Source organism: Carcharodon carcharias, chromosome 11, assembly GCF_017639515.1.
Source record: "Carcharodon carcharias isolate sCarCar2 chromosome 11, sCarCar2.pri, whole genome shotgun sequence".
NCBI classification, from domain to species: Eukaryota; Metazoa; Chordata; class Chondrichthyes; order Lamniformes; family Lamnidae; genus Carcharodon; species Carcharodon carcharias.
Window position 1 is genome coordinate 29,548,205 of NC_054477.1, and position 27,928 is coordinate 29,576,132.

Below are 27,928 nucleotides of genomic sequence, written 5' to 3' on the forward strand. Positions count from 1 at the left end.
TAATAAACAGTGTGTGGTTTTTGCAGTTCCAGTCTCCTCTGTTCATTATGAAATAATATTTTTGATAAAATCTCCCTCCACCTTTGTCCCGAGGGTCGCAAAGTTTGCTTCCTTAAACCAAACAAGTTGAGCTTGACAATAAGAACACCGTCTTTAAACTAACCAGTTTTCCCTATTATTTTTCTATTTTACAAGAAACATGTTTCATAACTTGGAAAATTATCCCAACACTCAGCAGTTTATACTTAGCAGCTCTAAGCCTTATTACCGTACTGGTCATGCCACTTCTTCAATTGAAATAGTGCACTTTTCACTTTGTCAGAGGTGAGGAATCAAGGGCAGAGCGCAGTTCAGAGTACATACTGCTTGTGTGTTGCTAATAGTTTTATACTCAAATTGGCTTGTTTGATGGAGATAAGCTGCAGTAAAAGAAAAGACTTGCATTTATATTGCACCTCAATATTCCACAACATCAGCACACCCAAAGTTGCTTCACAGCCAAGGAAATGCTTTTTCCTGAACTGTAGTCACCATCGTAATATAGGAAACATGGCAGCCAATTTGTGCACAAACTGCAATGTCATAATGATCTGTTTTAGCGATGCTCACGTTCTCCTTTGAATAATGCTCGGGATCTTATACATTCACCCGAGAGACTTGACCTCGGTTTAACGTCTCATCTTGAGATTGTGAAAAGCATTCAACACTGCTCAAGACTAGAGAAGAAAAGAATAACAATACTCACAATCACTCACAATAATTGACTCTTCAACTCTAAAAACAGAAGGATAATAACAGGCAAGAGGTATGTAAGAGATAATTGGAAGATTTGAGTGAATTATTTTATTGTATTGATTTGAAATTCAAATCAAGTCCTGTGTGTTTATAACGTACATTACTCATAATTCTGTCACTGTAAAGGAGGCCGGCCAGTAATCAGATACTAATTGCATACATCTTAAAAGATTGTACAAAGGCGAAAGACAACAACAGGCTAATACACCTGAGGCACACTTTTGATCCTTTTTATCTAGATAAACTGTTGTTTAACAGCCCATATTAGCAGCTGCGTTCAAGAGTCCCAGGTCCCTAGTCGGTGTAGATGCAAAGGCTGATACATATCCATGGTATCAACATAAACGGGGGGGGCGGGGGAGGGGGAGTGTAGTTGGAGATTCCCAACACCCTTCCTGTCTACCACCATTTTCACAGGTTCTGGCTGCCCATTCTAAACAAGTGGAGTCCCAACTAAAAATGGCAAAGTTCAGTGATGACATTCCCACCCCCCAGTGCAATTTAAATCAAAACGGTGGATGCCTCTCCCAATCTTAGACCCGTCAGCAAAGTGTAGCGGGATTGGTACCTGAGGGCATCATGTTAGCGGAATAGAAGGGGGCTCTCAGCTAGAATTTACTATCGGAGGATGGTTTGCTGTCTCAGTTGGCCAGGACAGTTTCCAGCTTTCCAGTTTAGTTCAAGGACAATTAGCGATAGGCAACAAACGCTAGCTTTGCCACTGATGCCCGCATCCCATGAAAGAAATGAAACACTATACCATCTTCCCATTGTTCTAAGTGAGGAGCGTGAAGGATGGGGGTCAAGGGGTAACCCCTGAAGACTTGGCCAATCACATCCCTGCATAACCCCATCAATCCAGAGCAGCATTGATACAATTGAAGCGAGGGCACAACCAGGAACCTTGGGAAAAAAAAACAAAATAGGAATCCAAACAGAGATTTAGGTTTCTGGATCCCTCAGATGGGGTGGGGGCTACCTGCAACATGCCCCAGGACAGTGTCACGTATGGTTGCGGCTTGCTGCATATTGTACAACATCACATTGCAAAGAGGCCTGCACTAAGGATAAGCAAGAGTCACCATCAGAGAAGAAAAATATAGGGGAAAGAAGGAAAGAAATCAACTGAGAAAGGAGGGTCAAATCAATGCCTTGAGGATGCGAGGGTTTAGCTATTCCCTCAGTGGTTCTGCTAAGCTTTTCACACTCATGTGCAGAGAATTTAGACAGAGTCCCTCCACATAACAGGCCTCATTACATTCTTCCCCACTCCCTTTATGCTGCATTGAAGAACAATCTAACCATTCATACGTCTTCTATATCATTGACATTCTGACAATGCAGATTCAGAAGATTATTGCTGAAGTGTCAAACTTGATAAAGGTGATTAATTTAATGCCAAATAAAATGCCTTCCACTTATTTATCACCCACGGTGATCAATCTATCCATAAAGTACTTTTCTATAAAAGTTTCCCATCTCTTTTACTCCTACAAGGTGTTCACATAGTGACTTGAGCAGAGCCGGGGGGAGGTGGGAGAGACCTATTGTTCCTCCTGTGGGGACTCTTGATGAGCTCGTGGCTAGTGGCTTTCCTGTACTTTAACTCAGAGACAGTCAGCTGCCGCTTGGGATGGGGACAAATACTGGCCTTGCCCGCAATACCATCCAGACAATGAATAAAAGAGTTAAAGATGAAACCTCAGAACATTCTTCTTCTTAGGGAGGCCCTCAGGATCGAGGATGACTTGCTTCCACTCCAGCTCGATGGGTTCTGAAATGGCTGATAAGTCCGATGCGCGATCTGCAGTCTCTTCCACGTGTCACACATTAAGTATAAGGATGGCTGAACTGAGCATGTAATCTAGAACATAGTCTAATGTTCCACTCAAGCACTGAGGGAGTGCTGCACTGTCAGCGGTGCCGTTTTTCAGTTGAGACATTAAACTGAGGTCCCATCTACCTTCTCAGGTGGATAAATAGTCCCTATGGGGCTACTTTAAAGAAGAGCAGGAAAGTTATCCTGGCCAATATTTTTTCTTCAGCCAACAACGCTAACACAGATTAATTAGCCGTTACCACATTCCAGTTTGTGGGATCTTACTGTGCCCAAATTGACTGCTGTGTTTTCTGCATTACAACAGTAATTACACTTCAAATGCACTTAATTGCTGTAAAGAGTTTGGGAGCATTCCAAGGGCGTAAAAGGTGCTATATAAAAATAAGGCTGCCTTTTCTCTTTGCATTCAATTAATGGAGGACACAGATTGCTGGCAAAACCATATTCCAGCTGTGAATAAAAGACAGAAGTGTTGGAAGGAAGCCCAGACCTTAACTAGGCAGCCAAAGTGGGGTAAATATCAACCACAGAAGCTATTTGAGATGTAAAATGCATTTATCAGAAATGAACATTAATTAGTGTGAGCATTAGATTGCAGAAGGATATGGTTACAGATGTAAAATTGGCTCATATCGCAGAGGAAGAAAGCAAGTGCCTTCACAAAACTAACCATGTAGATAGGGATTACAGCGAATAGCTGCAAAGATCGAAGAAAAGGAGAGATACCACCAACATGAGATGGGGCCACACTAATATCAAATGTAAATGTCCCAGGAAAGAGGAAGGAGAAAAAAATTACTGGTGTCAGCACAAGAAAGAGGAAAGAGTGTAACAACCAATGGGTATTTCAGCAAATTGGTAGAAAGTGCTTTAGGTTACCCTCCTAATCTGATCTTCAGTTTAGTGCACATTTTCTTCACACCTCCCAGGCATTATTATATATTAATATGCAGTCTTAAGTTGTTGCTGTTAATGACCATGAGATCAGTGAGCACATCAGAAAACTTGACACAAAATAACTTTATTGCGGGCAGAATTTTTCCCCACATTGGACGGGCTTGGCGGGAGCAGGTGGTAGTCCGCGACCGGCTCCGCACCACCATTTTACACAGGCCAATTAAGGCCCGCCCAGTGTAATACGCGAGTGGTAGCACTGAGCGTTACCTGTGTGGGCAGGGGGAGGAGACAGAGTTGGGTCCAGCGCTCTTTCGCGAACGCTTCAATCCCCCTGAGGCATGGGGCAGCCTTGGGGAGATTGAAACGCTTTTTTTAAAGAAATTATTCAAAACATTAAGGATTTAATGAAACATGCCTCCGTGTCACATGAGACAGGACATGTTTTCATTCAGTTTGTAAAAGCTTTCGTGAATGAGGTTTCCTAAAAAAATGCAAAGTCCGCTTGACCTTTTCGCCTGCCCGCCGAGCACTAGGTTGGATGGGCAGCATAAATTTCAACATCATTAGGTTGCTAAAAGTCTTAATAGGCCTTTTAATTATCAGCGGGCGCACAGCCGATTCTGGCGCGCGCCCGCCAAACGAAACATCACGAAACTGTGCGATGACGTCGGGACGCATGCCCAGCCTCATCGCACGTCATTTTACGCGCCTGCGTGTAGGGCCCGCCCCCACAGGCCGACTGAAAAATCCTGGCCTACGTCTTGTACTCTTCCAGGTGCTCTGATGGTTTCTTAGGAGGATTGGAAATGTTAGCGCATCAATATGAGAGGTCGGAGATGGACACAGGCACAAATTTTCGGAGGCAGAAGGACTCCGTGCCTTAGCCAAAATGGCGCCAAAGCCCTAACTCAGCAAGTGTCGCCCCCCGCCCCCCCCCCCCACCCCCCCGAAACCATCGGCCACCATTTTCACTGGGGTGGTCAGGTGGGAATGGGGGTGGGGCAGGGGTTTGCAGTTTGCAAATCTGTGGTTCACAGTGGCGGCTGTACATGTATAAGCACAGCTGCAATTTCCATTAGGGAGATGTCCGAAACACAATTCATGGGCTTCAGCCATTTGAACAAAAGGTCTAAAGCTGTTGGAGTTATTTAGAGAGGTAAGGTACCCTTTCGGAGATGTCCAGGTGCCCCTTTTGGAAAGGTAAAGTGTCCTTTGGGAGAGGTCAAGGGAAAAACGCAACTTTGGTACTTTCTAATAATCTTCTAATTAGTGCTCAGAGTCTGACCAGCCCTTCCTGTGATATGGCATGGAGCGATCCCATATGTTAGAAGTACTGGATAAGTGTAAATGGTCAGTTCAGAACACTACCAAACATGTATTTCCATCCATTGTTTTATCTCTACCTTTTAGCCTTTTTTGATTCCTTCACATTACCCCACCCCCACTAGGGCTATCTGTACCTTGCTTGTCCTGCTTTCTACCCTTAATTAGCACATTGCTTAGATAATATCACCACCTTCAACACCTCTTTGTCCTTTTGTCTGTGACATCTTTTAGTTATCTCCACCTATCACTGGCCCTCTATCCAGCTCTACTTGTCCGCCCCCCCCCCCCTTTAAACCAGCTTATATTTCACCTCTCTTCTATTTTTACTTAGTTCTGCTGAAGGGTCATGAGGACTCGAAACGTTAACTGTGCTCCTCTCTGTAGATGCTGCCAGACCTGCTGAGTTTTTCCACGTATTTTTGTTTTCATTTTGGATTTCCAGCATCCACAGTTTTTTGCTTTTATCATAGTGAATTATCAGTAGTGTTAGAGATTTGGTGTGCATATGACAAGCTGCAACAAATCCTTCAAATTCCTGGACTTGCCACGATAGTCTGCAAACCAGCTTTGCTTTAAAAAGTCATGTAGGTAAAAATAAATAAAGCCACAACAAATCAATTACCACAACAAATCATTTGTCTCATTATCTGCCTGCCACCGACCTTATAATCGCAACAGCAATTGAGAGAGTTTCTTCCTGTAAGAGTAAGTGCAAAATGCCATTCGGCCCTGCCTTTAACACATCGAACACAAGTTCAGTCTTGTGAACCCCACTTCTTACTTTGGAGCTTTTCAGCTTAGTTTGAAGTTTGGAAACAGATAGATATTCTGGGCTTTATGCAAAGTTATCGACCAGAAAGCTTAACTCCGTTTCTCTCCCCACAGAGACCTGCTGAGCATTTCCAGTATGTTCTGTTTTTACTTCAGATTTCCAGTATCCGCAGTAATTTACTTCTGGATTAGATATTCTGGGGCTTTGCGTGATTATGTTTTGGGAATCAGTTTAACATTTCCTCAAGACAAAAATGTCTAATGTCTTGGAACTCGGGGCTGGATCTGCATGTTAAGACGAACAAGTGAGCCAAATGATTATGCAGGAATACGTACACAGGAGGTAATTTTCACCTTCACTGCCTAGGTGATAAGCTGATGGGAGTCCATCTCTTGTTTGCCGTGGACTTTACCGTCCTTTGTTTTCAGCGGGATAGAAATCAGCTCGGTTCTACAAAGGTTGGGTGATCTGGGTTTAGATTATAATCCAGACAACCAAGGAGAAAGTGGCTCCTATAGAAAATTCAAACATCCCCCCCCTCCGGCCATACACTAAAGTTACAAGACCCCTGAGACAAAAAAAAGCAGCAATACTCACCATACGCCAAAAGAAAATCCAATACCACCCAAACCCACCACCAGTAGAAAAACAGAGGTCCCCTGGTATGCAAAAAGACAAATCCTCCTCCACAGAAATTACAAGACAGCGCACACAAAAATCAAGAGCCTCTCATAAACACACACAAAGAGCGGGCCCCTATATATACAGAATGTGAGCCCCCATCGGCAACATTTCAAGCTGCTATACACAATATAAACAAACCGCCTCCCTCTTCCTACCATCCTTGCCCTGCATTCCTTCCTTTCAACACCTATTCTTCTCCTCTAATCCTTTAGCTCCCTCAAAACACCAACTTTATACCCTGCTCTTTAAATTATGGGACTGAAGAATGCAACTCCTAAGGTAACTAACTACAACTGATATCTTACAAGAAGCAGAACTGAGTAAAAGGAACTCATGGGCCATGTTTGGCCAATGAACCAGGCATTGCATATTCCCACATATGGGTTAAATAAACGAGGTACAGTCCATGACAAGATAGGTTGTGGATAATTTTTGTGTCATTGGAAAATAGGATAACAGATACACTATTAGTGGTCTTGTAATACAAATCAGAGGAATGCAGGCAATTGAAAAGTAGATTTCCTAAGAAAGCAATTATGTTATTTAGACCATAAGAAGTAGGAGCAGAAGTAGGCCATTTGGCCTATCGAGTCTGCTCCACCATTCAATGAGGTCATGGCTGATCTGATAATCCTCAACTCCACTTTCCTGCCTTTTCTCCATAACCCTTGATACCCTTACTGATTAAAAATCTGTCATCTCAGTCTTGAATACAATTAATGGCCCAGCCTCCACAGCCCTCTGCTATAAAGGATTCCACAGATTGACTGCCCTCAGAGAGAAGAAATTCCTCCTCATCTCTGTCTTAAATGGGTGACCCCTTACTCTGAGATTATGTCCTCTGGTCCTAGACTCTCCCACAAGGGAAATCAACCTCTCAGCATCTACCCTGTCAAGCCCCCTAAGAATCTTACATGTTTCAATAAGGTTGCCTCTCATTCTTCTAAACTCCAATGAGTCCAGGCCCAACCTACTCAACTCTCCTAATAAGAAAATCCCTCCATACCTGGGATCAACCTAGTGAACCTTCTCCACACTGCCTCCAATGCCAGTATATCTTTCCTTAGATAACGGGACCAAAACTGTTCACAGTATTCTAAGTGTGATCTAATGAGTGCCTTGTATAGTTTTATCAAAACTTCCCTATTTTTATTCTCCATTCTCTTTGAAATAAAGGCCAACATTCCATTTGCCTTCCCTATTACCTGCTGAACTTGTATGCTAGCTTTTTGTGATTCATGCATGAGGACCCCAAAATCCCTCTGTGCTTCAGTTTTCTGCAGTCTTTCTCCATTTAAATAATATTTAGCTCATCTATACTTTCTGCCAAAGTGCATAACCTCACATTTTCCCACATTATATTCCATTTGCCAAGTGTTTGCCCATTCGCTTAATCTGTCTATATCCCTCATAGACTCCTTGTGTCATCCTCACCACTTGCCTTCCCACCTATTTTTGTGTCATCCGCAAACTTGGCGATAGTATATATGCTTCCTTCATCTAAATCATTTATATTCTAAATAATTGTGGTCTCAGCACTGATCCCTGTGGCACTCCACTAGTTACATGTTGCCATCCTGAAAATGCCCCCCATATCCCAACTCTCTTGTCTTCAATTAGTTAGCCAATCCCCTATCCATGCTAATATGCTACACCCAAAACCATGGGCTCTCATCTTATTAAGTAGCCTTTTGTGTGGTACCTTATCGAACACCTTTTGGAAATCCAAATATATTTCTTTCCGTCACATGGATGGCTGGCCAGGAATCTCTCCTGCTCTTACTGCCTGCCATTGATATATGTTGGAAGAATTTACAAGTAGACACTCAGCCTGTTTGTCTGGGTTATGAATGCAACTTCCCTGGTCATGAAGTGGCACTTGAACCCAGAGCTTCTGGCTCAGAGGCAGGTACTCTACCCTTTGTGCCACAAGACTCCAAGCTTTACCTATAGTGAGAACAAATAGAGTCTTTCAGATTTAGTGAAAATAGATGTGGCAGCGGTAAAGGCATGGTTATTAAATGTGGCTAAAGATCTACCTGGCAACAATAAATTGTACAATTCAACCGCCTCACAATCAACATGGTCAACATTTTCAGTGCAGTTATACTTTTCACCTTCATCTTTCTTTCCTCCAAACAGCATGAACTGAAAACAAACAGAAACGGCTGGCTCAGTGATGTAGATCCATATCATCAGTGAGCAATTTAATTGTCAAATACACAAAAGGTTTAGAACCACCACCCATCCCCCATCCTCAGCATTTTCCCTTTTCCCTCTCCTTTGGATTATCTCATTTGCATCCTAGGGAAAAGAAAATTACTGACAACATAAAATGGTTTTAGCACATTAGAAAGCCTAAAAGTAAATAACCTGACTTAACTCCACCTAGCCACCATAGATTTTCTTCTCACAGATGAGGACCAGGAAAAGAACCTTGCGGCAAACCACAACACAAAACAAAATCCTGAAAAATATGCAAATTAGACACACAGAGGCGACAGCTTGCAGCACAAAAATAATGTAATATTCCCCCCTGTCAGTGCATTTGAAATACTAAATAAGCCCCATTATAAAGTAGAACAGTCACGTGGCTACAATGCAGAGATTTTAATCCTCTCATGACAAGCAAAAAGGAAATCACCAGCTCTCGTCAGTTTTCCCAGCTTTTGGATCTACAAGTTCATCCACTGTGCAGCCAGTGACATCCCAGCACACCAGTGCAATCTCAACAAATAACCAACTGCTTAAATTAACATCCTCAATTGTAACAGGCCACTTAAACTGCCAAATCATTGTGGAAGCAAGTCAGGTATCAACTTGGCAGCATAAGACCCACTGAATACCCACCTCTTTCTCTCATTCCCCAGCCCTGGTTCAAAACAAGATGATAAATATACCCACCAGGGAGACATTTCATGCTGGTTTGAGTTTGGAGACACTTCCAGTGCAGACAGCTGAAGCGTAAAGTCGGTATCAAGATGACATCCATCAGAAAGTGTAAGCTACAAATGAATTATTTTTATCTCGGGGTTTTTACACAACAGCCTTTCAAAATGTGGAAACATGCCATGCCGATCAGATTTAATCAGAAACGATTTCTGGAGCTAGCGTTTCAAATGAAAGACGGGTGCTTATAGGCACGGATGTTTCACAGGACTCCCATGTTATAGGATACTAATTTGCAATCTGATAATAACGTGTTTCATCCTTCTCTTTTCTAGAAAAGCCTGATGTAATTAAAAGAGATGCCACCAGCACGTGCATTGTTCTCAGTGTAACCCATGGCCTGGTACTTATTGCTTTCTTTTTTGCTGCATATTCAAATGATCCTCAGCTGGATAAAGGCTAATTATGCAAATTACCTGTCAACGTCTCGGTGGCCTTTTCTCCACTGCCGCCGATTCCACCCCACCACCCATTTCTTGATGCCTGTGTGAGCGTCCCCACCTGCTCTCTGTCACCACATGGAATCCCCAGCTGCCCCATTGTAGCAAGGGAGATTTAAATGAATACTATTAGGATGTGGAGCAGTTTCGCTCTCACTACTGGTGGCCCCATTTCTTAATGACACCTTTTTTCATTAAGTTCTTGTTCTAGTAAATTAGGCATTGGTGCTTGCTTTAGAATTCCTCATCAATAGCTGTCACGTGGAAATAATATATTTTGTTATTGGAGCTTATTGCTGTGCATAAGTCCTTTTGGAGTCCATTTCTTGCAGTGTGCCTTAAATGAAATTTTACAGAGGCAGATTTGTTCACCGTAGGCTGGAGGATAAGGAAGGGCAATCCACATTTATAGTACTATGGGTGAACAGTGCGATAAAATGTACAACATCCTCTGTGTCACTTTCGCTTTATTTGCAGCATCCTTTGGGGTGTCAATACCAAAAGCAGAGTGGAAGATGTGTAAATATGTATTTGTAAAGCAGCCCAGATTATGAAGGCAAAAATTTCTATGCACTGATTCTTGCTGGAATTGTATCCGTTTAGAAGTCGTGTAAAGTAAGGATTGGGCTTGGATCCAATGGACTGAAATACAAGAGGTGATGGATTCCCCCCCCACCCCCCCGGGCTAGAAAGTTGAGGGGGGCACCCAAAGGGAACATCGGCTGCTTGCAGCCATTCGGGGCAGAGGTGTGCGGCATTAAATCGGGATTTGGGCCAGTGTTTGGGGGCCTCGCGCTGGGTACAAAGTTGGTAGGCCCTAGCGAGGAGGGCCAATGGAGGGAGGACAGCCTTGTGGGTGAAACCTTAGGGTATATAACCAGAGGGTCTATTAAGAAGGGAATCACCCTGCCAGCCGCCAATCCATTCAGGGAAACCAGCCAGGCTGGCCACTTGGCGCGGGCCTTTCCCGCCACTGGTTGAATCCTGGCGGCATCAGGATGAGGCCCTTAAGTGGGACTTAATTACCCACTTAAAGGCCTCAATGGGCCTCCTTGTGGGTGGACCGCCCAACTCCATCCTCATCTCTGGTATGATTGTGGTGGGGGCAGAAATGAGCGGGTAGGTGGCGGGCAGGCTGCCCACTGGATTTAACAAGTCCCCGCCTTTTGCCCTGGCCAACAGTTATTCCTCTACAGCTGATTATTTGGTCATTTATCTCCTTGTGGTGTCGGCTTCCTGTGTGCAATATCGACTGCTGCATTTTTCTACACTACAATAGCTATTACATTTCAAAAGTACTTCATTGGCTGTAAAGCATTTTGAAATGAACTAAAGTCATGGGGGAGAATTTTCTCCCCGTCGGGTGGGCAGTTTGGGAATGGGTGCAAAGCCGATCGCCGTGATTTTGCCTGGGTGGAGAAATTAAGGCCCGCCCAACGTCACACACACCCAGATGCACTTAGCGCTACCTACGTGGGTGGGGGAGGAGGGAGTAGGGAGAGTCGGGGCCTGCGCTCTTTTGTGCATGCGCTCAAAAGGAGTGCAGAAATCTCCTTGAGGCACGGAGCTGCCTCAGGGAGATTAGTTTAATAATAAAACATTGCATAAAAGAAAAAATAAAATTACTCAGGCGTGTCTCCTCATGTGACATGTTTATGAATTTCCAGAACACATTTTATTTAATTCATAAACACTTCATGAAACCTCATCCCGCCCATGGATGAGGTTTCATGAGAAACGTGCAGGCCGCCTGGGCTCTTCGCCTGCCTGCCAACCTTAAGGTTGAATGGGCAGCCCTGACAGTTTCATTAGTTAATTTATGGTCTTAACAGGCCTTTGACAGTTCGGCAGGCGCGCAGCCCACTCCGGTGCCTGCCCGCCGAACTGAAGATCGGAATGATGCTCGGTGACATCAGGAAGCTCTTTTTGGAAGGCTGGGTGATATTTTATGCCTACCTGAGAGGGCAGACAGGACTTCCGTTCAACGTCTGATCTGAAAGATGGCATCTTCCAAAGTGCAGCACTTCCTCAGTACTGCAGCGGACTGTCAGCTAAGATTACATTCCCAAATCTCTGGAAAGAGGCTTTAACCTTCACTCAAGATTGAGTGCTATCAACTGAGCCAAGGTTGCCATGTAACACTCATGTGAAGATACTTAATGGGATAGAGAAAATGAACAAGAAGCTACTGTGATGTCCCTAAGACGTGAAAGAGATCATAAATTGTTTAAATCAAACCTTACTTTTTTGCTTATTTAATAAGTAGACTTTGCTGAATCAAAAGATGACTGCTACTGGTCACATGACTCAAGTTGTCTACATTTTTGGGAAATTTCCAACAGCAGTTACCGCATAAGAGCTCAGCCCTCATCCATGTGGAATCTCCACCCTTCTTATTGCAAGGACACATTACAATCAATGAAACCAGGGACCGCAGATGGTCTGTCTCCCCAGCCTGGTTGTATAACAGAGGGAGAGCCACTGAAAATCTGTTATACCTGAAAAGGCGCTAATAGCTACCTACCTCCTAAGGCAAACAATGGATTTTGACCAGAAGCGCAGAAACTGCTCATTAGCCTGCAACTGACTCATTAATGGGCAACATCACATGACCGAAGCTTCTGGCCTTTGCAAAGTTTTAATATTACAGTTCTAGACTCACACAACTCAATCTGCCATTTAACCTCCAGCCTGCAAACATCACAGCAGGACTCCAGGCTGACCAAAAGCCTGCATCACGTCTAAGCCTCCTTGAAGCCTGTTTCTCTGGAAGATTACTGCCATTGCCTGCCGAACAGACCAAGTCCCTGTATACCAACCTCACCTTGCTGCATCACCACCAACTTTAAAGGAATTCTGCGACTCCTGCTTCAGCTAGCTGAACCCACCTGAACTGTAACTCCTCTGTGAAGGAACCCTTACTGGATTCTGACTATCTGGGCTCTGGCAATCATGTAAATTGATATCCATATCTGTGGTTCTTTACCTTTTATCTGACTCATTGTAATAAAACTCCTTTCTTTCCTCCCTTAGTGTGTGTGTGTATATATGAAGTTTCAAACCCAGGGTTGCATGTGTGAATAAACTACACTTCTGATTTAACTCTAAAGAGAGAGTTTGCTGTGAGTCACTTCAAAAATTTACCTCACAGAGGGTTTGGGGAAACACGCCACAGCCTATTTCATAAATTAAAACACCACTGCTTATGGATAGAGAGCAAGAAAATAAAGGAGTTTAGATTTGTCTGTCTCCAGTCCTTAACACGATACTTATAGATACACCACAGAGCGGACCAAGAAAGCAAAATGTTCCAAGTTGTAAGAACCATATTTCTGACAGACATCAGGGAGTTTTTTTTTGACAGAGTGTGATCAACAGCTGGAACAGGTTCAGATTAGGAGACTGTAAGGGACAACTAGATGTCAAAACAAGAAATTAATAAGGCTGGTATTCTGGACAGAGGAAATCAACTTAGCTGACGGGCCTTCTTCCAAACCCATGTTGTGAATAAATTAGAAATAAACAATATTAAGAGAGGAAAGAGGAACATCTTAGCAAACTAAATCTACTTGGAGGAGGGGAGGATGCCCTTGGATAAAGGGGGAGGGGGACAGAAGAGAGAAAATTGTTAAGAATTTTTTTTAAAAAAAACATTGAACTAAAGAAGAAAAAAAACAAATTTTAGTGACCGTTGTGCAGATTCTAACATTTGAAAATGGCTGACTGCTCCAGCAGCTCCTGTCATATCACTAAAGGTTTCACAGACAGTGGGAGGCCAAGTGGACAGTGTTTTTTTTTTTTTTACACGGAGCTATGCAGAGCTCCGTCATCTCTTACTTTAGGGTAATGTGAAGAAACAGCAAATACATAGTCCTTCAAATTAATAGTTGTGGAATAAGCTCTGTACTGACTACTAGGGTAAATTTAATGCGCACACTTGGGGAAATATTTCCTCATTTGGTTTGTGTTAGCTACTTTAAAAGCTAAACACTGGCTGAAATTTTTCAGCCCAGTTGGTGTCGGGCGTCATGGCGAGCGGAGTGGGGGTGGGGGGATGGGGGACGATGACAATATGGCAGGAAGGCCAAAAATCAGTTTCACGCCAGCATGAAAGAACAGCGGGATCATCCGATGGTGTCCGCCATGGCGGAACGCAAATCCTGCTGGAGGGATCCTGCTAATGGGATGCAAAGTAAGGCCCGACCAGAATCCTCACTCCCAACTCACCATTAAGCCAGCAGGAAAACACGCCGGCCCAGAACATATCTGGACAAGTGCAACGTGCAGAAGGTGGGACTTACCGTTAGGGCTTTGCTCAGATCTCAGGCATCCGAGATGATGCTGGAGCCCTAAAGCTACTGGACCCTGGAGGAACACATGCATTGTGTGCTGGGTGGATCCTCATCGACATGGCTCCACTGCGAAGCAGCTCTTGGAAGGTGGGAGATTTGACTGGGAGAGGAAGGTGTATTGGGGCTGGGGTTGGGGTTTAGTTTGAGAGGAGGTGAACTAAGATGTCAGGGATTGAGATTGTGTGGGGGAAACAAAGGTGTCGGGGAGTGAGGTTGGAAGGGGGCAGGAGGGGGTACAGGAGGAGGAGGGTATAATGGGGAAAAATGCGGCAAGTGGGGAGGAAGAAGGTGTAAGAGGAGTTTGGGGTTGGGGAGGGGCTTAGGAGTCCAGTGAGGAAGAAGTCATGGGAGGGGAGGAAGGAGTAAGGGGGGAAAAACGTGCAAGGGAAGGGTCTCTGGAGTCAATGACTGCCTCCTGGGGAGCAAACAGAGAGTGGACATGGTAGGAGGGAATAGGGAGTGAGAGGGGGCACAGGAAGCCGGAAGGGTGGGAGAGTGAGGGTACGCTAGTAGTGGTAGAAGGGGGCAAGAGTGGCTGTTGGGGACTCGGAGGCAGACATGGACCCTGTGGGTGGGAAGGAGTTGGTCATGGAGGTCAATGTGGATGGGGGTGGGATTCAGAGGAAGGTATGGAAAGTGCACGTTCAACTGGACATCTTAGAAATAAAAAAGGGTTCTGGTTGTTTGGTGACAGTGGAGAGGTGATGACAAGGGGGTCAGCAGTGATGGAGCAAAAGGGCATGGGTGACTGGGGGAGGGGAAAGGATGGGGGAGCCGAGCAGAAACGTGATGACTACCATTTTTCTCAAATCAAAAGTGAGCGGAGCCTTGTGAGCAGGGACATGTTATAAATGAGATTTTAACATTTTTATTTTTAATTCCTGTTGGAAACCCATCCCGCCTGTGGATGAGGTTTCATGAAAAATCCAAAGGCCGCTTGGCCTTTGTCCCCTGCCTGCCGAACGGTTGGGCGGGCAGCGAAAAATCCGATTTAATTAATTGATTAAGGGCCTTAATTATTGGCGGGCATGCTGCCACCTCCCCCATGCACCCGCTGAGCGAAATATCTCTAGAGTGCGCAATGACATCGGGACACTCGCCGACATCATCGCGCGCTAATCTACTCTCTCTCGGGCACGTGCCTGCCAGACGAAGGAAAAATGCTGCCCCAAGGCTTCCCACATGGAGGGACCCCCGAGCTGCTGCTGAAGGGCTTAAATTGGTGGCGGGTCGGGATGGCTCTCCACCACAGACTTAATCAGTGCGGTGGTGGGAAGGTGGAGGGTCCCCACCTGCTCCTCTCCCTCCTGGTTAAATGCACCCCCTGCCACCAAAATCACCACAGGGGGAAGAACATTCAATTCTGTCCTACAGCACAGAAACAGGTCACGCAATCCAACTGGTGTCTCCACACACATTACTTCATTTAATCCATCAGCATTCCAACCTCCCTCATGTACTGATTCTAGCTTCCATGCACCCATTGTTCGTTTCAAGGGAGTGGGCACAAAGTTGTGTTACTTAATGCTGAAAAACGACTCACCATTATTCTCTGGGTTGGATCAGTTAAAGAATGTCACCTCGTGAGGTCATATAAAAAGAAAATACTTTGTACAAAAGGTCTGTTGCCAGGCGGCCCATAACCACAGTTCAGGAGAGCAACAAGGGATGACTGAAGGAGCCAACACGTGTACAGAAAGCACTGCGAGATTCAAGCATTTCAGCAGGCTTCAGCTTTGATCAAACTGACATTGCCCACTCAAAATACCACAAATAGAATAAATGTACATATAAAAGAGCAAAACAAATAAAAATGAAGGGAAAGCCAAGTTGCAGTAGACACAAGGAGCGTTGCAACGATATATTTTTACATACTACAGCACAGCTACAGAGGGAACATTTTATTGTCTTGCATCCTACATCACAATTGATTTATTTAAACATCTTATTATATTGGAACAAGCGTGTTCCTGCCGAATGGTTAGTCAGTCAGTGAACAATTACACTCATCTCTGAGCTAGCATGTTACTTAACTCAATCAAAGTTCTAGCATTGGTCTATAGTTAAGAGAACAAACTGCTCATCTGAAATGAAATGGTGGCAAGTTTGATTATGTCGAAGAGAGTAAAGCATTCTGCAATTCAAGTTTGAGTATTATCTTTTGAAAAAAAGGTCAGCAGGTGGATACCATTTTAGTCAAGTAAGTTTAGCCAATTCCTTTGGGGAGATCTAGTTTCTTTCCTCTTATGTTCAGAGTAGCTCTCTCTTGGATGATGTACAAGAAAATACGTCATAACTAATTAATGATCTTTGCCTATAAAAGGAAGAAGTAAAACACTGGAAGAGCAAATGCTCAGAAGTAATTAGTATTTTACCTTAATTGGTTTATTCAGTGTGGCAATCCTCCCTTAACTGATATAGCAGAAATTTAGCCTAATGGTCCCACCTTCCCTCTATTCGACTGTGACTATTAAACAAACCTCAGAGCAAACTGGTGGCAAAGTAAATTTCCACGTGAACAGGGTTCCCAATAACAAGGCCTCCACTGTGTCCTTGTATCCTTGTGATTCCTTTGGCTGCACTCCAACAACTGCCCCCAGCAAAGGTTTATTGTGAGCAGAATGAAAGATGTACTTTTAGCCTGCCCAGTTGAGAAAGTAAATTAAAACGACTGAAATATCTTTTTGATTGCTAGCACTCCAGGGTCAGGTTTGTGCTCAATCTCCAGTTCCCATCAAAAAAGGATTCTAGAACATTTATAGCTAAAGTGTGTGTCTCAGATCCTGGCTGTTCCCGACTTCCCCATTAAACTTGACCGTGAAGGGTTAAAACCAAGGTTGCGCTGCTGTCTGTTTTTTAGATGAAATGTTGAAACAAATGCTGCACATGAACAGATTGAATCTATAAATAGAACACAAAGGACAATATAAACGAGAGCAAAATTGAAGAAAAAATATTCAAAAGTTGTCAGAATTCTTAATACATCTTCTCATAGTGATTTAGGTGAATGGTTATTTCTAGATATGAGTAAACATGATAATTAGTAGATAACCTTCAACTGCTAAAAGCAAAATGATTGCTTCAAATACAATAGGTACATTTTCATGAAACAGCTTGAGGTATAATGAGATATTAAATTGATGCATTGTATACTTTCACATACAGAAGTAAATCTTCACAATGGATCTCTTAGTGAGCTGTTACTGATATGATGCAGAGAATTTGTTCAAACTACGTAATAGGTATAAATCAGAATGATAACAATTGAACAGCTGTTTAGTTGAACTCTAAAACTGTACTAAGCCTCATCATGACCACAAAGGGTTGGGCTGAGAGTTGTTGGAATTGTAGGTGGGGAAATTGGAAAGGGTAGTTGGATATGGAGATAAAAACAAAAAAACTGCAGATGCTGGAAATCCAAAACAAAATTACCTGGAAAAACTCAGCAGGTCTGGCAGCATTGGCGGAGAAGAAAAGAGTTGATGTTTCGAGTCCTCATGACCCTTCGACAGAACTTGAGTGAATCCAAGAAAGGGGTGAAATATAAGCTGGTTTAAGGTGTGTGTGTGGGGGGGGGGGTTTGGGTGGGGGGAGAGAAGTGGAGGGGGTTGGTGTGGTTGTAGGTTGTTTGTCCCTACAACCACACCAACCCCCTCCACTTCTCTCCCCCCACCCAAACCCCACCACCACCCCCCCACCCCACACCAGCTTATATTTCACCCCTTTCTTAGATTCACTCAAGTTCTGTCGAAGGGTCATGAGGACTCGAAACGTCAACTCTTTTCTTCTCCGCTGATGCTGCCAGACCTGCTGAGTTTTTCCAGGTAATTCTGTTTTTGAGTTGGATATAGAACCTGGAGGTTCTGACAGAGATAGGCCAAGGTTGCGATACCACTGGCCCAGAGCAATGTTTATTTTTAATTAAACACACTGTTCTACATGTAATTTTGTTTTTGAGTTTGTCTGGAACAACAATTATTATGTGGTGCTGTACACAGGAATTAACAGTGAGAATTATATTTCAGAAAGAAGCGTGCTTTTCTTCTTCTGAATGTGGGTTCCAGTTCTATGACAAGTGACAACCTGGTAGTACCTTTCCAAATTTGCCATTTGTCTTGTAGACCCTGCTGAGGGTCAGCAGATCATGGATGTTCCAAGGGAGGAAGCTACTCAACAACTTTCTGCCTTTTTCTGAGGTCGGGTCCTATCACAACATAGCATGTCGGCCCATGTACTGGATAACCTAATCGAGTTGGATGCTGGGGAGAAAGCCATTTCCACAGTTGCAACACTGGATGCAGGGGCCATCTGTTCCAGGGTCCAAGGTTCAAAGATTGATGGGAGGGGGGCCTTGATTGGGACTTAAGAAATGGAGCCTGTACAAGCACTCTCAAATGGGCCTCTGTACAGGACCCACAACAAATTTTAAGAGTGCAGCGTATTTTAAATACAGGCCTCCCTCCAGCATTGCAATCATGATACCTTAGCTCTTGTGTCAGCTACAAGATTGTACCAGTTTCCCACTAGGAGAACTAGTCTATCATCAATATTAAAAACATACTGGCTCTGAAAATCTGTAGACTGTGGTCCTGACAGTTGTAGAGGGATTCTGCCTGCCATTACTGACCAATGCTCAACCCACCAGAACTTTTAAGTGTGGTGCACGCCTCATTTGCAGAGGGGGCAATGGGTCACTGCACAACTAACTGCAGGTCATCTCTGACATATGCCTGTCATTGATGGGTGCATGGTTTGCTGAGAGACATCTTGTACACCAATTTCTTGAGAACAAAAAAAATGTTGTCTTCCCTCAGCACTCTCAGCTCATGATCGTTGTAGATTTGTTCTTACAAAGCTAAAAGCTGAAACTAAAAGAGAGAACATTGGGAATACTGAGCAGGTTAGGCAGCATTTGTGGAGAGGGCAATGGCTGCCATTAAGGATATAAAGCCTCAAGGAAGAATTGTCCCCACCTCACTCAAGCATGTCTCGAAGCTGATGGCTGGATACAGGACTCTTGCCTGAACATTTGTCAGAGGCAGGAAGGGTACAGCGATTGTGCATTAATAGTAAACCATGCCCGTCATTGTTTTCATAATCCGCCATTTCATTTGTAAATGTTTCGTTACATAAAATATGTGCTGTCCAAACAAGAGCACTCAATGGAGAATTATGGAATACATAATTAATTTGTATTGCGAGAAGGATTTTTATAATTCACCAATGACTTCATGCCTCTTTAAACAAGACTGTCTATTAAATCTAATTAGTGCAGGAATTGAAAGATTTTTACATCCACTAGAGACTGATGGGGACTCACTGCCAAAACTCATTGCACACAAAACAGCCATTGGAGCAAAGAGACCTTCATTCCATTGTATGTAGATCTGTTTCTAACACCAGTCGCACTGGTGTCAGGACAGCATCGCTTAAATGATGTAACTGAGCCAGACTGCTAATCTTAATTGATCTAGATTGGACTAATTTAATGAGTCCCAATTACATGTGGGCCCATTTGTACTAGTTATTACAATAATTACTGTGGAAGAAAACCGAGGAAAATCACAACGGGAACCCACACTTCCTCATCCTGATCCTCTCCTCCTGCATTTTGATTTTCCCCCTTTTTGCTTTTTTATTTATTTCTCTCTTACCACTTCACTCTGACTCCATTTTATTCTTCAGCCACCCTCTCCCCCCTCCCACCAACAAAAATGTGGCATTTATAGCATTCAAAAAACCTTTCAGCTTGCAACCATTTGGAAATGGGCCCAGGCCTACAGATATCATCGATGTCCCTTAGTGCTAGGCTTTAAAACAGTGACTCTTTGAGTTCAGCACCATTTTGCTGCTGCTCTTGCTTCTCTTTTACTTTTTTCTAAACCCCTGTAATCCTGTTTTTTTTTTTTTTTACACCAGACTGCTCATGTTCCAGTGGGGTGTACAGCCATTGTAAATGATACATTTCTGCCTCATCTCCTTTGTTCTTGATCCTTGTTCCCCATCCTACTCAAGATTTCCCTCCAGTTACTATCACTTTTCGAGCGCACTGTGTGACAATTGTGCGACAATCCATCATCGACTTCATTGGAATGTAAAATGGGGGAGATGTGGGGCTGGATTTTATGCCCCATTGCTGGTCCATCGTCGACTTCATTGGAATATAAAATGGGGGAGATGTGGGGCTGGATTTTATGCCCCATTACTGGCATGTTTGAAGGCTGGGAACATTCAAGTCAATTTACACGACACCTAAAGTCAATAGAAAATAAACTCCAACGGGTTGTAAAAGGAGATGTCTGTCCTGAACCACCAGTTAGCTGCCTGACAGGTTAGGTTAAAATTATCCCTTGGTTTGGAGTGCCCCCAGTGACTCAATAGTAGCATTCTCATCTCAGAGTCAGAAGATTGAGAGTTCAAGTTCCTGATCCCAAGTCCTATGTTCTCCAGAGATTTGAGCACGAAATTTAAGCTGACAGTCCAGCACAGTACTGAGGGAATGCTGAACTGTCTGAAGCATTATCCTTTGCATGAGAGGTTATAGTGAGACCATGTCTGCCCTTTCCAGTGGAACCCATATAAAAGATTCTGTGGCAGTATTTCAAAGAACAGGGAACTCTGCTGGGTACCTTAGCCAAAATGTAACCATCAACCAACATCACAAAAACACATTACCTTACCATTATCACATTTGTGTGTGGGGAAGCTTGCTGTGCATAAGTTGGTTTCCTCCATTGCAATATGACTACATTTCAAAAGCATTTCGTTTGCTGTAAAGTGCTTTGGAGTAGCCTGAAATTGTGAAAGGTGCTTTATAAAATCTAACGGTGGAATTTAGACAGGGGAACAAGATCTGGTGGGAAGCCAAAAAATCAGTTTCCCGACGGCAGGAAATTAGTTTGGAATCTTGTTCTTCTGACTTTCATGTAGCTTAAAAGCGGGTCGAGTGTCCAGTGGAACTATGTTGGGAACCCCATTTGCATTTCACATGCCCATTAAAAAGCCAACACACTGGAATCTTGCACCCCCCTCCCACACTTAGCACCCAGCCAGTGGGAATTTAGAACGTTCAGTTTCACGACTGTACATAAAAGTGGCGGGCACCTGATGAGGTAGACTTTAAGTCAGTAGATGCTGCTTTTGCTTTCCTTTCACACCATTGCTAAGATATATCAGCTGCCTGTAGCACAAGCTGCGCCAATGCTGGGGACAGGGGAGGAGTGAGACTGAGCCAGGACTGCAGGTGGGGGGAGTCAAGGACCAGAATGAATGGCTGGAGCCCACGAGCTAACGGCGGGGTGGGCCACTTCCTGCCCATCACCCCGAGATTTGATATGCTCCTCATGGCTGCATAATTAACAAGCTGAACAGCACAAGAGCTCACGTGTTCAGCCACCCCACTCTCCGGAAGAAGTCACTCCAGCTTTTGTTTCTGCCATCGGACTTAGTCTCGGGAGTGTAAAATTCCACCCTAAGTCTTTTTCGCTCTAGGTTATTCGGAGGGATTGTAACTCCTTTAATTGACTCTTAAGTGACCAATTAGTGACCACTTAAGGTCCTCATTCACTGCCACTAGTATTAACCCAGATGTAGGTGGGCCACACACATCATGGCAGCTAAAACCACGTGGCCAACTTGTCACCTCCAGGTTGCCGAGGGTGCCTTGATCAAAGGCATTTGGTGCTTGTCCGAGGGACTGGATATCAGGAAGGGGTTTGGGGGGGGCGGGGGTGGGGGGGGTGGAATCCGGTGGGTGTTTTTTTTTCCTGCAGCAGACACAACTTCCCTTGTGGTGCTGCTGAGCACAAGAGCTGCTGGCCTCTGATTGGCCAATAGCTCTCAGTGGGCGAGACTTCCACCCCTGGGGTCTTAATTGAGAGGGAAGGCTCACCGATGACCTCGCCATTACCTGGTTGGTTTGGCGGGCCTTCCCAAAAAAAGGCAGCGCGGGTTTCTCAACAGCTCTCCAGCCAGCAGGTGCGACCCCCAATGCTTTAACAGGATTCTGTCCTTAATTTCTCTTTCTATACCTGAATTGACGTCAAATTAATCTATTCTAATGTACACTTTCCTTTTCAGTCCCTGTGCAGTTAACTTCACAACCCTTCAATCTGATTTTTTTTTGAAAAATATACTTTATTCATAAAATATCTGGAAGAACATTCCAAAACATTTCAAAATCACCATCACATAAGTACAGATTCAACTTTTACACATGTATCAAAAGAGATATACAGTGTCTTGCCCTGAGTCACTCAGTTCCCAGATGCCTGGTTTCCCTCACTACAAAGCTATCTCCTCACACTTACAGCAACTTGTCACTCAAAAAATTTAAAACCCGAAACTCACAAGTGCAAGTCTAATGAATTTGATTCAGCACACACTATTAGATAAAAACAAAAAAACTGCGGATGCTGGAAATCCAAAACAAAAACAGAATTACCTGGAAAAACTCAGCAGGTCTGGCAGCATCGGCGGAGAAGAAAAGAGTTGACGTTTCGAGTCCTCATGACCCTTCACACTATTAGATGCCTTGAAAGGAAAAAAATCTGGACCATTCTATTTTTGGTCAAATTTTTTTGGATAAATTAATCAGATAGGTAAACCTTTCTGTGTTCCATTTCTCAGGAAATCACATAATATCTACTAAATACTTATATTAAAACTCCTGCAAAAGACACTGTCTAGTTATTAAAAACAAACTGAATTTGATCCAATTGTAACAAAGTCTGAGAAACAGACACAAATAAAACACCGGCTGTTGTCTCCCTCTTTCTATTGTCCGCTCATTACCTAACCCCCAGACAATCCCCCTCTGGCTAGTCTACTGCCTGCTGTGCTGCTACATTGTCCACAGCCATTCATCTGGTATCACATTCATGACTTGACTAGCTTTTAACTCAAATCTGTTTTTATTTTCATTTCACTGGCCATGGGGAAAACAGAAAGTCAACTTTAAACACAATTCTTTTTTCACATTTGTCTCACAAACTTTCCTGTTCACCTTCTGCTTAAAAGGTCACTGGGTAAATAGATTTGGCCAATTTTGGAGCAATTCCTTTCAAGTCTCACTAGAAAATAACCGTTCTTTACTGCTGATGTAGAACAAAGTGGATTTAATGTGGGGGGGGGGGGGGGGGGGAAAGAGTCCCTCTCAGTTGTCATTTATTAGCAACATTGTAAACAACAAGATTTTCTCAGGTTGTAGTTTCTGACAAAAACTTAACTGCATCGTTCTAGAATGTATTTATGCTTCTATCATAAATAAAGGAAACTGCCTAACTAGGTTTATAATGTTGTTAATAACCAGAGGAAAACTACCACTGGAGGGAGAGGGAGGGGCTTATGCTGGATTTACTACCTCTTAAGTATCTCTAAGTTTATGTATCATGCAAAGGATGAGAACCAGAGAAAAGAAAAGTGAACAAGCAATGGCATGTCTCCTCAACCAGTCATACTGAAGCACCCTTACTGGAGCATGCAGAGCCTAAACCAGGAGTGGTAAGAATGGTTAATTCAATGTAACTTCATATACAGAAAGTGAAATAAAGAGATGCAAAGAAAGTTGAGATTAAGGGAAAGATAAAAGAGACCAAAAGAAAAATTGAAAACATCATTTTAATTTTAAGATTGAAAAGAAATGCAAACAATAATTAAAGTCTGAAAATTAAAGGTTTCAGTGCCTGAGAGCTTGTTTGACAATAATTAAATGTTATCACAGATGAAAAATTCACTTACACTTAAATGAACAAGCTGTAACTTTTTCTGGCATGATTGGTGGGTATCTAGTAGGTAAGTAGCCAAACTTCAAGCCATTGAATGTATTTGGATAATGAATCTCTCAGCGAGATACTGTTAGGCAAAGTTTCTGGAGGAGCAGGGCATCTCAAGCAACAACTTATTTTCCATTCTTATTAATGGTGCACGCGCAGACACCAGAAGTTGATGTCCAATTTACTTACTCCTTAATAACTATGGGCACTGATAGCCTCACCATTAGCCCAGACTCTGCAGTAAGACTGTTCCCCCTGCAGAAGGTGTCACGTTGTCCTGCCTTTCCAATTAGCATAGCTCAGTGTAAAAGCACACCGAAAGTCACGAGGCTGGTCATTCGCTGCTGACCACAAAAATCTGACCAAATACACAGATAGTGAAATTGGTTTATACCGCAGCACAAGATGGCATTGTAGCAAATCGGCAGCCTGTTACATACTGAGCCAGTTTTAATTTCCCCATTTACCTGGAAAATATTGCCAAGATTTTTAATTTCAAAGAAGTAAAGGTGACAGTGAGATTAGGAGACAAAAGAATCTTAACCATTCTGTGAACTTCAATGGAAAGAAGATTGGTAGAGGTGAAACATTGGTTGCTGATTCACTACAAACCCATATTGCACAGCTAGCAGAGACCAATGTCAAGAATATGGTGACTACGGAGTTCATACTGCTTAGTTTCTTTTTAAGTAGTGAATAGGTGTATTGGCAATATGAAGAGTTGCACAGAATTATGCATAATTTTCTTATATAAATTGCATACTTTCTACCTGAATTACCTGCATCATAACTTCTACTATTTTCTGAAATATACATTAATGATGTTTTTGGTACAGGTCTTAAAAGTAGCAAGCTTCTCTTTGGACACCAATGACACACAACTATAATTCTCGGTCACTGCAATTACAGCTGTTGCTGTACTATCTAACTGCTGGTCAACTTCAAGTCCTGGATATGTTGAATGCAAAGTCTCACTCGCCCTCTTGTATGCCTGCATTCCAGTGTAATGATTTTCATTGATAGAAGAGGTGCCTGCTCAAGCTGAGGAGCGGGGCTTCTGACTTAGATAGACCCAAACACTGGTTCCACGCTCTGTCGTCATCTTCCTTGTAAACAGTAGATGTAGATTTTCCAATGAGGTCTCCACTGTTCTTCTGAGTGTTCTGCTGGTCTCCCTCTGAAGTTATGGAGAGAGACTGGTAGAATCCCTGAGGAATTTTGGGAGTCTCATGATTTTATTTTGCATTGTTAGCCTTGATTTTATCATATAACTCCCTTTAATAGAGTGATAGAGGTCTACAGCACAGAAAAAGCCCTTCAGCCCATTGAGTCTGCACCAGTCAAACAAGTAACTAACTATTTTAATCCCATTTTCCAGCACTAGGCCCATAGCCATGGCATCACAAGTGCACATCCAAATACTTCTTAATTGTTATGAGGGTTTCCGCCTCTAACACTCTTTCAGGCAGTGAGCTCCGAAGTCCCACCACCCTCTGCGTGAAAAAATCCTTCCTCACATCCCCTCTAAACTTCCTACCCCTTACCTTAAATCTATGCCCCTTGGTTATCGATTCCTCCACCAAAGGGAAAAGTTCCTTTCTGTCTCATAGTTTTATACACCTCAGTCAAGTCCCCCCTCAATCTCCTCTGCTCCACGGAAAATAACCCCAGTCTACCCAATCTCTCTTCATAACTAAAACTCTCCAGCCCAGGCAACATCTGGTAAATCTCCTCTGCACTCTCTCTAATGCAATCACATCCTTCCTATAATGTGGATTCCAGAACTGCACGCAATAGTCTCGCTGTGGCCTAACCAGCGTTACCTCCCTGCTCTTATTTCTATGCCTCGGCTAATAAAGTCAAGTATCCCATATGCCTTCTTAACCACCTTATCTACCAGTCCCGCTATCTTACGGGACTGGTGGACATGCACACCAAGGTCCCTCTGATCCTAGGTACTTCCCAGGGTTCTACCATTCATCATGTATTCCCACCATGTAATAATCGGTTTGGTTCTAATACTCCTTCTCCACAGAATTACATTCATTGATATTGCCCTTTTGCTGAAATAAAACATATTTATTCTGTAAACAAAACAAAAACAAAATTACCTGGAAAAACTCAGCAGGTCTGGCAGCATCGGCGGAGAAGAAAAGAGTTGACGTTTCGAGTCCTCATGACCCTTCAGCAGAACTGTTCTGAAGGGTCATGAGGACTCGAAACGTCAACTCTTCTTCTCCGCCGATGCTGCCAGAGCTGCTGAGTTTTTCCAGGTAATTGTTTTTGTTTTTTTGTTTTGGATTTCCAGCATCCGCAGTTTTTTGTTTTTATCTTATTTATATATTTATTCTGTACTTCATCCACCTCATCGTTTAAAGCTGTGCTTTACCTGCTCTCCTCAAATTCTGGCCTCTTGTGCATCCCCAATTTTAATTGCTCCGCTACTGGTGACTGTGCGTTCAGTTGCCTAGGCCCCGAACTCTGGAATACCCTCCCTACACCTCTCCACCTCACTTTACTCCTCTAAGACACTCCCCCAAAACCTCCCATGACCAAGCCCTTTGGTCACCTGGCCACCTTATGTGGTTTGGTGTTATACTTTATTTTATAAGAGTCCTATGAAGTGCCTTGGGACCTTTGTGTTAAAAACGCTATATAAATCTAAGTTGTGTTATTGTTATGCCTTTGTTACAACCAGTCTCAAATAGTCCATCACTCTTGACAAAAAAACTACACCAGTTCCCTAATTATCCTTGCGCCTGTCAGCCATCTCTGGATTCTCCTTTATATTTATTTTCATCTACAAATCCATGTGCGGCTTTGCCCATTGCTACCTCTGGAACCTCAGGCGGATGTTCCTGCATGTATATTCCATTCTTTCCATCCTGGTCATGGTTAGAAATTCTTCAGGTCCCCACCCAACTTCTCAGCAGACTCTTCAGCTATTACAGCACGGCAATCTGGAAAACTCCCCCTAAACTCCCGTCTGCCCCCTCAGCCCTTTCCTGAACAGCTTCCTTTTGATCCTTCCTTCAGTCCTCCCGCCCCCTCAGCACTGCTCAGTGTCTCGATTATTTTCAGTTCCTGTGAAACGCTTTGGGTTATTTTATACATTGTGTGCTACTTAAATGCAAGCTGTTGCTGTTTATGGGAGTAAAACAAAATCACATCTTGTCCTTTGGAAAAAAGCCCATAAGGACTGAAGTTTACACTATTTGTTATCGCAGTTGCTTTTCATTGTAAGTATTCAGTAAACACACTGCATATAAGCGAAAATGTAAGTGCTCCAAAGGGATGAAACACTGATATGAGACTATATTTTACAGAACAAGTATAAACCCTTACTATTATGTACGTCGCGCTGTGTTGGTTAAATACTTCCATTCGGCACTTAAGCTTTATTACAGCTGGGAATGTAAATCTATTATTGCTTAGAATTAAGATAGAAGGCAATTATTGTTAGATTCAGCGTTCCTGTAAACCCGCCAAATCTTCAAAATGAGAAACATTACTAGTTTAGTTACCACAGTAAACAGATTTTCCAGCTTTAACCCCCACAACAGACTAGCTCTTCCAGAGCACATTTCTGTTCAAACAGCATGTTTCCAAGTCGTTCAATAAAGAAGATATGTGCCACATAAAAATTTTGTTCCTTACCAGATTCTGTTGCTGTAACTTTAATTTAGCTCCATGCACCACACGAGGCACCTTTTTTTTTCCAAAACAAAACGCAATCCCCCTCATCTGCTCGCCAGCTGAAAGCAATATAGTGGACGATCAACGTTCTGTACTCGACACGGTTCCGAAGTGACAACAACTTCTCAAATGTGAAAGTGAATGCACATTGCTAAAGCTCCTTACGGTTCCCGGGCAGTTTAGCAGACAAAGCTGCCACGAACAGTGTACAGTTCACATTGCCTTGAGCGCTCCACCAAATGATCCCATTTCTGCCACTGGATGATTCCGTCTGAACGAAAGCCACCGCTATCCCAGTGTTGCTAGGAAACGGGGTGTTTCTGACCTGAATTCTTAGATAAGTTTGCTGTTGCCCAGGACGGCGAGGCAGCACAGGCTGCCCTTCATTAAAATGCAGCGCAAGA

The 27,928-nt window shown here is 43.4% G+C and overlaps 1 protein-coding gene across 6 annotated transcripts in view; it reads right to left on the minus strand.

Annotated features, from left to right (window-relative positions):
• The window catches only part of LOC121284238 (CRACD-like protein), a 197,060-nt gene that overhangs the window by 111,706 nt on the left and 57,426 nt on the right, over positions 1-27,928 (minus strand). For 3 of the 6 annotated variants that reach the window (XM_041199545.1, XM_041199548.1, XM_041199550.1), the window contains exon 2: positions 27,486-27,583. The exons of 1 other annotated variant lie outside the window; for it this stretch is intronic. The gene's annotated coding sequence lies outside the window, so the exon portion shown is untranslated. Of the gene's footprint in view, positions 1-27,485; positions 27,914-27,928 lie in introns of those variants that run through there. 2 more of the 6 variants (XM_041199547.1, XM_041199546.1) reach the window with 2 other exon arrangements.